The 10,011-nt window shown below is 42.1% G+C and overlaps 1 pseudogene; it reads right to left on the reverse strand.

Moving 5' to 3' along the window:
* Positions 1-7,664: 7,664 nt before the first annotated feature.
* Positions 7,665-9,629, reverse strand: LOC147860474 (3-ketoacyl-CoA synthase 11 pseudogene; annotated as a pseudogene).
* Positions 9,630-10,011: the final 382 nt, after the last annotated feature.

The raw sequence follows: 10,011 nt of genomic DNA on the forward strand, positions 1-10,011 counted from the left end.
AATCTTTTCTTTAGAACAAAAATTGAAATGGGTTTGTTTAATGTAGTGTGGACCCTAGGATCAATGGCGAATGGGGTTATAGGCTTGGCATCGGCCGACAACACTTCCTCTTCTCTTCCTTTCCTCATTGTCTACAAATTCAGACCCACAATGGAGTTCCTCATACAAAGATCTTTGCATGATAGAACTTAATGAGTGCTATCATATGGAGTTCCCATGATTGGGGAACCTTCCCATGGACAAGTCCACACAATGCATTGGGTTCAATGGACAAGTCCTCATGTTCGCGTAAGTTAAGCCTAAGTGTTGGGCGCTTTCTGTTGGGAAACAAGTCCCTCCGGATGGGAAGGACAGAAGAATCGGTCGATGACTAACTTGACCAAGGCCGAAAAATCGATTAATTAACAATCGATCAATAATCAACTCGGCTAATAGCCAAACTGATCGAATCCGAATGGGCTATATTTGTAAATAGCCTAGATGTGCCCAGTAAGGCTAGATTTGTAAATAGTCCTATATGTATATTGAGTATAAATATAGTTAGGGCAACAAGTTAAGTTAGAGGATCATCATTGATAAAAAGTTGTAGTTGGTTGTTTCCTTTGTAACTTAAGTGTGAGAAAGTGTATGAGAGAGTTGGAACCTTATAGCCGTTTGTTTAGAAGGAGAAGAACTCAAGGTTGTTGCCTTGCAGGTTCTTAGTGTATTCCTCTTATTGTTAGTGATTCGGTTTGGAGTCTATGGGCTCCCGTGGTTTTTCCATCTCAAGATTTCCACGTAAACATCCCGTGTCTCTGTGTTTTTCTCGTTTGTGTATTCATTTTCAGTTCTTTCATTTTACTTATGGTGATAATCGGTTGTGGTTGATCCCATATACAACACCTTGTTATGACCAAGTGTTGCCCAATGGGACGAATTTTTCGGAATCAGGAGATGTAGGTTCAACTCCCACCCTAGGCTTGGTGGTGAATGGGGTTGTGGGCTTGGGATGACCAACAACACTTCAGGGAACCTTCACATGGCAAAGTGCACACAATGCCTTGGGTTCAATGGATAAGTCCACATGTTCGAGTAAGTTGAGTCTAAGGCTTGGGCACTTTCCTATGACCAAGTGTTTCCCAATAGGATGACACTTTTTCGGAATCAAGAGATGCAAGTTCAACTCCCATCTCTAGGTAAACTTTTAGGTAGCCTCGTTGCTTGTTTTTTATAATTTAGGATATTAGTCCATATTGGCTTATGATCGGGTTTTAACGAAATGAGTGACATGTGGATTTGTGATTCCCTTGAACTTGCATAGAGAGTGAGGCACCGCTAGTTTCACGAGGACTTTATCACACACATTTCCCACATTAAACCATCTCTATCATGAGTGGTCCCTCATGACATCTACATGAAAACAATGACTACGTAGGTTCCAGGATATAAATATGTTCAAACCTATGGAACCAACTTGCCAACAGCTAAGGAGAAACTTCATGCTCTTTTTTCTTAGCACTTCTTCTTTGAAAAACAAAGATATATGATATTACCTAGGATGATATAGGTAAACTTCATTGTGTAAATACAAAGTGATACAAAAAGTGTAGCTCTACAGGAATATAATGGATCGATGATATGATTTGAGATCTTATTACATGTTTTGGGAAACCCTTTTACATAGGGTAAGAGGAAATCAGATTTAAGGAGTGGTGGGGAGGATATCCTTGTGTTTCAACTAGGCAAGTCTACAATTTTCAGCATGTTGCCTCGGTCCTTGTAGGCCTTGTTACATCGTAGTTCGGTTTCTTGTCAAAGACTGGATTACAATGAAGTCTCTTGCTCATTTTATAAATTTGTGAGATCCTTTGTCGGATAAAGTACAATTGAAAACACATCTGCTTGGTCATTGTAGGCCTCTTATCTTGCCATTGTGATTTGTTGTTCGATTTCTTGTCGAATCCTAGGTGTTTAAATCCCCAAATCAACGAGCTTGACAATGAGGTCCTCCTTTGCCAGAAAGTAATGGTGCCTCTTTTGGTTTGCACAAGTCATAATGTCTATATTACTTGCACACTCCATTATCCTCACTTATGTGTTAGATGTTATGAAATTATGTCCCTCTATATGGGAGAAGAGCCGATTCGGCTTCTAGACGATTCGGCTAAGGGCTGACTATGTGTCGGCTAGGTAAAATGGAAGCCAGCTAAGGACTAAGAGTTGGCTAAGAACAAGCTATCCAGTAAAGGGTTGGCTAAGGGCCGAATGATGGTTGGGAGCCAGCTAAGGCTAAGCATCGATTTGGCTAGGAACAAATATGTAAATACATACATACAATGTACATACACATACATTCATGATGTATGTATGTATGTATGTATGTATGTATGTATGTATGTATGTATGTATGTATGTATGTATGTATGTATGTATGCATGCATGTATGTATGCAAAAACCATAGTGGGTGTGTGGAGTATTATCTATGTGTGAGAACAGAAAAAGAGGAAGTGAGACATTGGGAGAAGCAAGTATTGTGTAGGTCAAGCCCATGTAATTGTCGACCCTCAAATCCAATCTCACCAAGATCAATAGCTCTACATAGACCAAGTTTTGGAGTTCCTCGCTTTGTTCTTTTCTTGTTCATTGTGTGAATCTGTCTGCTGAGAGGAAGGTTCGTTCAAGCTTGTGGCCTTGACAGAACGGTTATACCCTAGTAGACTAGGTCTGAAGCTGAAAAACTTGTGTATACACTCGCTAATAGTGAATTTGTTGGAGTCTGTTGGCTCCCGTGGTTTTTCCCGATTAGGGCTTTCCATGTAAAATTTCTGTGTCAGCTCTTTTATGTTTTACTTGTTTGTAATGCTTGCTTGTCGGTTGCGCAACTTAGTATAGACCTATAAGTCGATTGTCTGATCCCCGTATTCCTTTCCGTTATATTTCTAAATGTTTCCCTCTTTATCACCTTTCATATGCTTCAAACCCTTAACCTTGTTGTTCCAAGGATTAGCTCTTATCATTTCACCTATATTCTAATGTTTTCTTGATCTTTGTATTCTCTTTTAAATCACTTCTAATAAGCAGTTCGACCCAAATCTTGAGCTATTGTGAAACTTGGCATTTTAGCTTCTTTCTCCTTTCACTCATGCCACATCACCACACCATCTCAACTCCTCTCAAGGATGGTTGGGGGTAAACATACCTTTAATCCATTTCTTTCCTTCAATTGTATGTCTATTTGCTAAATCATTACTATTATCCTTAACATTAATGGAGGTTGTTTGAATTATTAATGAGACCTTTCGTAGCTTAGGAATGATTGATGGTAGACATTGGTGTGGCCTACACACAACCTTGATGAGGACACGTAATTCTAACAAAGATAAAGATGGGCTCTCGATGTTGCTCACTTGCAGATGACATAATGGCCATTGAGGAGCTTGCTCGATGATATTAGGGAAACCATGATGGGTACTCGTAAACGAAGGAATGGCAAGACCTACATCATGTCTCATTTGTCTAGTTAGCTTGAGGATGAGAATCAAACCTTGTCTAGTAAGTTGGTAGGATCAATTTTGTAGAATGCATATGCCATGTACATACTATAGAAGTGTAAAACAACAATATAAGGATGTTCGCTTATTAGAACATAGTAGGATGGAATATGGAAGTCTAGGAATTACAATAAGGGTTGAAGGGAAATGAGTCTTGTGTAGTCTCTTCTCTCGGCATTTTACATAATCACAGACATATTATTTGTAAATTCAAAATTCTTATTCTTATGTTAAGATTTTATTTGAGTATTGGCATTTAACTATTTGATTAATTCAGATATATAATTAAGTAAATCCAACAACAATACATTGGGTGTTTTAATGTTTCTTCTAATCAAAGACCATCTAGCATAAATGTAAAAGCTAAATGCAAGTATTGAAGAATGTTACAACTCAAAATCCTTCGGTTGCTTAATTATACCTCTAATTCAATCTTTCTCACCTTTCTCTTCTTTAGCCCAACTTTAGCTAATGGTATTCTTCTACCAAAATATTAATCATCATTTGTTGGTTGGTGGAAATATTGTTAGATGTGGATAGTCATTATTTGATTGGTATTTAACTTTATACTATAAAGTTATAGCTAGATAGTTCAACCGTTAAACTGTTAAACTGATATTTATTTAAAACTATTGGAAATAATAAACACATGGAACTTAAGAGGTTTTACAAACCTAAGGTCATTAATTTTACAGCCAAACTAATGTTTCTCTAAAGTAACCACTAGCTTATTTGAAAATAGACGTGACTAGTACTTCTATAACTTTAATGCAATGATCGTGGATTTCCCTTGAGAGGATGATATATTGATGTAAGCCCGGATGAGGGGGAACATGGCCCATGAGACATTGCTCATTACAAAACATTGTCCTTATCCTTATAGGTGGGAGCATTAGAGAGACAAAGAGAAGGTGGGAAAGGTAATGACATGGATACATTATCGTCCTCATAAGGCCAATAAAGTAAATGCATCCTATTCAAATATGTTTTTACTACGATGGCTACCTTTGTTATATGGTGGAACTTGGAGTTAAGATCACTATGGTTAGAAAGTAGGAAAATATTGAGGTGAGATGCATATCATATCTAGAAACACCTTTACCACATTTACGATAGCGTGTTCGACAACGTATATATTGTGCAATGTTGGGGATGTTGAGTTTGCAATAAATATAAAAATAATTTGAGGTACTAGATGCGTATTAAATGCAAGAATACCTTTACCACAAGTGCTATGAGCATCAAAGAGCAAGAGATAGGACATACATTAGTTATTTACATACCATGTCAGCATCAAAGAGATATATTACTTGTGGAAAAACTTTTATGACAATTGATATGATCATCAAGCCACCAATGAGCTGGAGTGTATATAGAGTGTGTCAACCATAGAAAGCTCTTTACCATATTGGTATGAACACAAAACACTGTTTAGCTAGCTTGTGTATGGAATGAGAAAATTAGAGCGATTATGCCTATTAAATTTTGTGTGTGTGTGTGTGTGTGTGTGTATACATGTATGTATGCCGATACAATTTATATCAATAACCTTACACGTGTATTGCAAAGCAAGTTTCCATATTTGACATGACACTTCACTAAGGTGGAAAAGAACACAAATGAACAAAGTTATGGTAACCTCGACTCTCATAAGTAAAACCTTATTGCTAAAAATTATATATGACTCATATGTACATGAAAAAATGTCCATTATGATCTTGTTCTTGTATATACCTATCAATCCATTTATCTAAGATCTATAACAAAGAGCATGGATTAGGTTTTGTGAATTATATTGAGTAATACACACTTCAATATTGCAAGAACTCATTTAAGATGTCTCCTAAGGAATAACAACATCACCACTACACTAGCAAAACCATTTTTATCCGAAATATTAACAAGACCTTTTAATACATTCTTCCGTCTTGAAGGTGTTTGTATTCAACTAAGCTAGTGATACTCTCTTTTTCTGGCAACAGTAGATATAAATAGTTTCCTTTTGAGCCTCAACTATCGTATACGAATGTCCAATTCAAAAGCTAAGATTCTTGGAAACATCTAACTATTCTATTTTGACTATTGTCATGGAGATTCCTTCTTTGATGGACACTTTTATTTAAAAGAAAATTAAATTTCATGAAATTATACGTTGTGTGTTGTTACTAAGGTCAATAACTAACTTTGGAGAGAATAACAAGCTCCACCAGAAATATGTGTTAAATTAAGCTTATGTTTTAAAGTAGTTATTGACAAAGACGGAGCTACAAAGATTGGATGTCGTCGAACCATATGACATATAAGAAAGGAAAAGCTCAAAATAGAGGAAATCACTTTTCCACACTCGGTACATATTCATGTAGTGCAAAAGTAAAAAAACAAAAAAACAAGTGCATGTATTTAAGCTAGCATTGAGCACACTTTGAGTGTGGCAAAAAAACAAAAAACAAAAAAGTGCATGTATTTAAGCTACCATTGAGCACACTTTGAGTGTTTCTAGGCCAGGAGTTATTCACTTTTTCCACCCTCTTAATTCCATGTGTGAACATTCGACTTGGAGTCCTTATTCCTCAAGTGAACGTGAAAAGCAAATTGTGATGCCATTCATGTCGAACCAACTATACAAAAGCTCTTAAATTTCGGGTTTCTACTAACATCTACTATTTGGGTGCATGGTCCCTTTTAAAAGCTCTTATATTCTTGGGTCTCGACTAACATCCACTGTTTGGGTGCATTGTCTTTTTGATATAAAAGCTCTTAAATTCTTGGGTCTCTACTAACATCCACTGTTTGGGTGCATTGTGCCTTTAAGCATTGGACATTTGGATGCATGTGAAGAGAAATATCATCAAATATATCATATCCCTTTCAAGGTGTGATTATATCAAAGCTTTTGCAACATCTTTGTTATATATACATATATATATATATATATATTTTCCAGCTAGTAAAGGCTAACAAACTTTGTCATTCTTTCTTTATTGCAATGAATACAATACCCTCGGGAGGGGAGAGATAGATAGACTTTATTATCATCTTGCGGATGTCAAAGAAAGGGAGATGATGATGACGATGTCCACAAGGCACAGTGGAAGGGGGATGGGGGGGCATTGGAAAAACCATGTACAACTAGCTATTGGGAAAACACCAAGGAAAGAAGACCACAAAGGCCTCGGATAAAATGTTGAACCCCATTTGCATGATTGGGGATGTAAGCAATGAGGCGAAGCAAAATAAACCATATACAACTATTGGGAGAACACCGACAAAAAGAACCTCGGATAAAATGCCGAAAGCCATCTGCGTGATGGAGACGTAGGCAACAAGGTAGAGCTATGTGTGCGCACATCGATGCATGGTATACACTTTTAGTGTCGATTCGTGCACTTGCAGTAAGGAGGATTAATGCGAGAGTGCATAGGGTCTTCCTTTTTCCCGACAACTTGAGTTGTGTTGGGGGGGGGGGGGGGGGGGGGGGGTGGGATATTGAGGTCAGGGTCTCCATTCCGATCGATGGAACATTGGATTGATGTGGCCGATATACAAAAAGGACGAAACCCCGATTGGGAATATGAGGGGTTCACACACTGGGTATGTCGGCCGATATGAAAGGTACAAAACCCGAATGGAAATAATTCTGACGTGTTCGCACTGCGTATCGCGGCCGATACAAACGTATGAAACCTGGAGTGGGAAATAATTCTGATGTGTTCACACTCCGTACCGCGGCCGATACAAACGTCGGATGGGAAATAATCTTGATGAGTTCACACTTGGGTACGTAACTACACACTTACGCAAATAACACAAAAATCTTCTTGTTCCGGGGAGGGGAAGGAGCCGGGGGGGAGGGGTACATGTACAATTATCCAAATGTTTTCTTCCTCTATATTATTATTACTTTCTTGTTATGTTTGAAAAAATAATAATGGGAAGAAGATGTATTTGATTTTTTTTTTGGGGGGGGGGGGGGGGATGGATTAATAAAAAAATGGGGAAATAGAAGTTAGAAGAAGCAGGAGGGGAATGGATTTATAAAAATGGGGGTAAATAAAAATTTAGGGAAGAATTAATAGAAATAAATAAATAAAAGAAAATAAGTGAAAGAAAAAAAAAACGAAGGGGGGGGGGGGGTCTTAAGCGTAGACGATGACGTTATCAACCATTTCGTTGGTGTCCCCGGCGGCGGATTTGACGGCGGGGTTAACGGCGGAGTTGGCGGCGTTTCCGGCGGCGGCGTTGGTGAAATCATCGACGGCGGGGATGTGGACGGGGAAGCGGTGGATGAAGGATGACCAGCAGTTAGAGACGGAGGCGGGCGGCTGGTGGCGGAGCGCCCGCCAGACGGCGCTGTTACACTTAAAGCCGGAGCCGAAGCCGATCTGCCAGATGCGGTCGCCGCGCTTGATCCTCCCTTTCGCCTCCAGATACGCCAGCTCGTAGTAGATGGTGCTGGACGACGTGTTCCCGAAGCGGTAGAGCGTCATGCGGTTCGGCTCCATCTGCCGCTCCGACAGCTGCAGAGCCTCCTCCACGCGGTCCAGAACCGCCCGGCCGCCGGCGTGGATGCAGAAGTGCTCGAACGCCTTCTTGAAGTCCGGCGAGTAGGGCTTGGCGCCGGGGGGGCTGAGCCGGAGGACGCGGCGCGCCAGGAAGGACCAGGCGAAGCGGGCCTGCTCCGAGTAGGGCAGCACCAGCGGGCCCAGCGACGTAATGTTGGTACGGAGCGCGCCCGCCGCCACGCTCATGAGCTCCTTGGAGAGGACCACGCCCAGCAGGCCGTTGGGGTCGTCCTCTTGCTGCACGCAGAAGTAGCCCTTATCCTCCGCCGCCTTGTTGGTCCGCACCGTGTGGAGCAGCTCGTACTTGGCCCGCCGCCGCTCCGCCGCCCGGTTGGTGAGCAGCATCGCCGCCCCGCCCATCCGGAAGAGGCAGTTGGAGACCAGCAGGTTCTTCTCGTTCCCCCTGTACCAGTTGAGCGTTATGTTCTCGGTGCTGAAGGCCAGCGCGTAGGAGTTTGGACGCAGCCACATGAGGCGCTTGGCCAAGTCCCAGGAGATCACGCCCGCGGAGCAGCCCATCCCCGCCAGGTTGTAGGCCACCACGTCTTCCCTCATCTTGTAGCGGTTTATGATGGCCGCCGTCAGAGACGGCGCCGGGCAGAAGGCGCTGCAGTTGAGCACCAGGATGCTTATGTCGCCTGGCGACACCCCAGTCTTGGCGAACAGCTCGTCTATGGAGCCGAACGCCACCACCTCCGCCTCCCGCCTGGCCTCGTCCAGGCATGGGTTCGGCGGCAGCCTGGTCACCGCCGGCGGGAAGTAGGTCTCGTGCCCCAGCCCCGACCGCTCCAAGATCTTGCGCTGGAAATCGATGCTCTCCGTCGTGAACAGCCCGATGAGGCCTGAGTTCTCCAGGAAGTACTGCTTCGACACCTTCCGATCGTCTGCCGGCTTGTAGCACACGAAATCCACCATGTATATCCGCCGCTTCAGCCTGCGCTGCCGGAGGAATGCCATGGCGGCGATCGCCGCCAGGCAAGCACCTAGAGACGCCACCACGCCATGGCCGCTAATCGTCCAATACTGTGACAGGAACGGGGCGGCCATGGAAGAAATCTGGAGCGCAGCTTCGTCCGCCGATTTGGCGAGCGAGAGGAGGAGGCGGGCGGCGGAGGCGGCGGCAGCGGCGGAGGAGGAGGAGAGAAGGGCTGGGAATAGGAGGAGGAGGAGGAGAGGGAAGATTGTGTACAAGAAGACTGTGGAGAAGAGGGCGCCATATCTGAGCTTCATGTCCGAGGTGGCGGTAATGCGGTGTCCGGAGACGATGTCCGCCTCCCGGGCCGCCGGCGGAGACTTGGGGTGGGGAATCTCAGCCACTGCTTGATCTCCCATTCTAGTTTTTAACATTTAAACACATTAACCTCTTTTTTTGAGTGATCTACTATTTGTATGTATTTATTTATAAGGATGGAAAGAAAGGAAAATGGATGGATTTGGATGGATTGGATGGTTGGAACTTGGGGTAGAGAAGGAAGGAGTAATGAAGTGATCACTTAGTTAACAGAAAACCAATTCAATTCATATCATTCACTGTTTGAAGAAAAGAAAAGAAAAGAGGAAACCAAAAAATAAAACTCCCAAAACAAAACCAGCATAAGCTTTATAGAATACAAAATGGATTGGGGTGGGGTGTGGGGGGGGGGTCTGGGGGCACTGGGGGGACTCCTTTTGTTTTATACATGGAAGGGATTTCTTAAGCCAAAATCATTAAGTGTTTGTTTGTTATTTCTTTTTTCATAACTCTCTTTTTTATATACATGTGTATAGTGTATGGTGTATGTGTATTGTGTATTGTGTATGTCTATTGTGTATGTGTATGTGTATGTGTATGTGTATGTGTATTATGTGTATTGTGTATGTGTATGTGTATTATGTGTATTATGTGTATTGTGTATGTGTATGTGTATGTGTATGTGTA

The sequence above is a fragment of the Azolla caroliniana genome, unplaced genomic scaffold (assembly GCF_043228905.1).
Source record: "Azolla caroliniana isolate FFs.n. ecotype wild unplaced genomic scaffold, voAzoCaro1.0.p SCAF_9, whole genome shotgun sequence".
Lineage (NCBI taxonomy): Eukaryota > Viridiplantae > Streptophyta > Polypodiopsida > Salviniales > Salviniaceae > Azolla > Azolla caroliniana.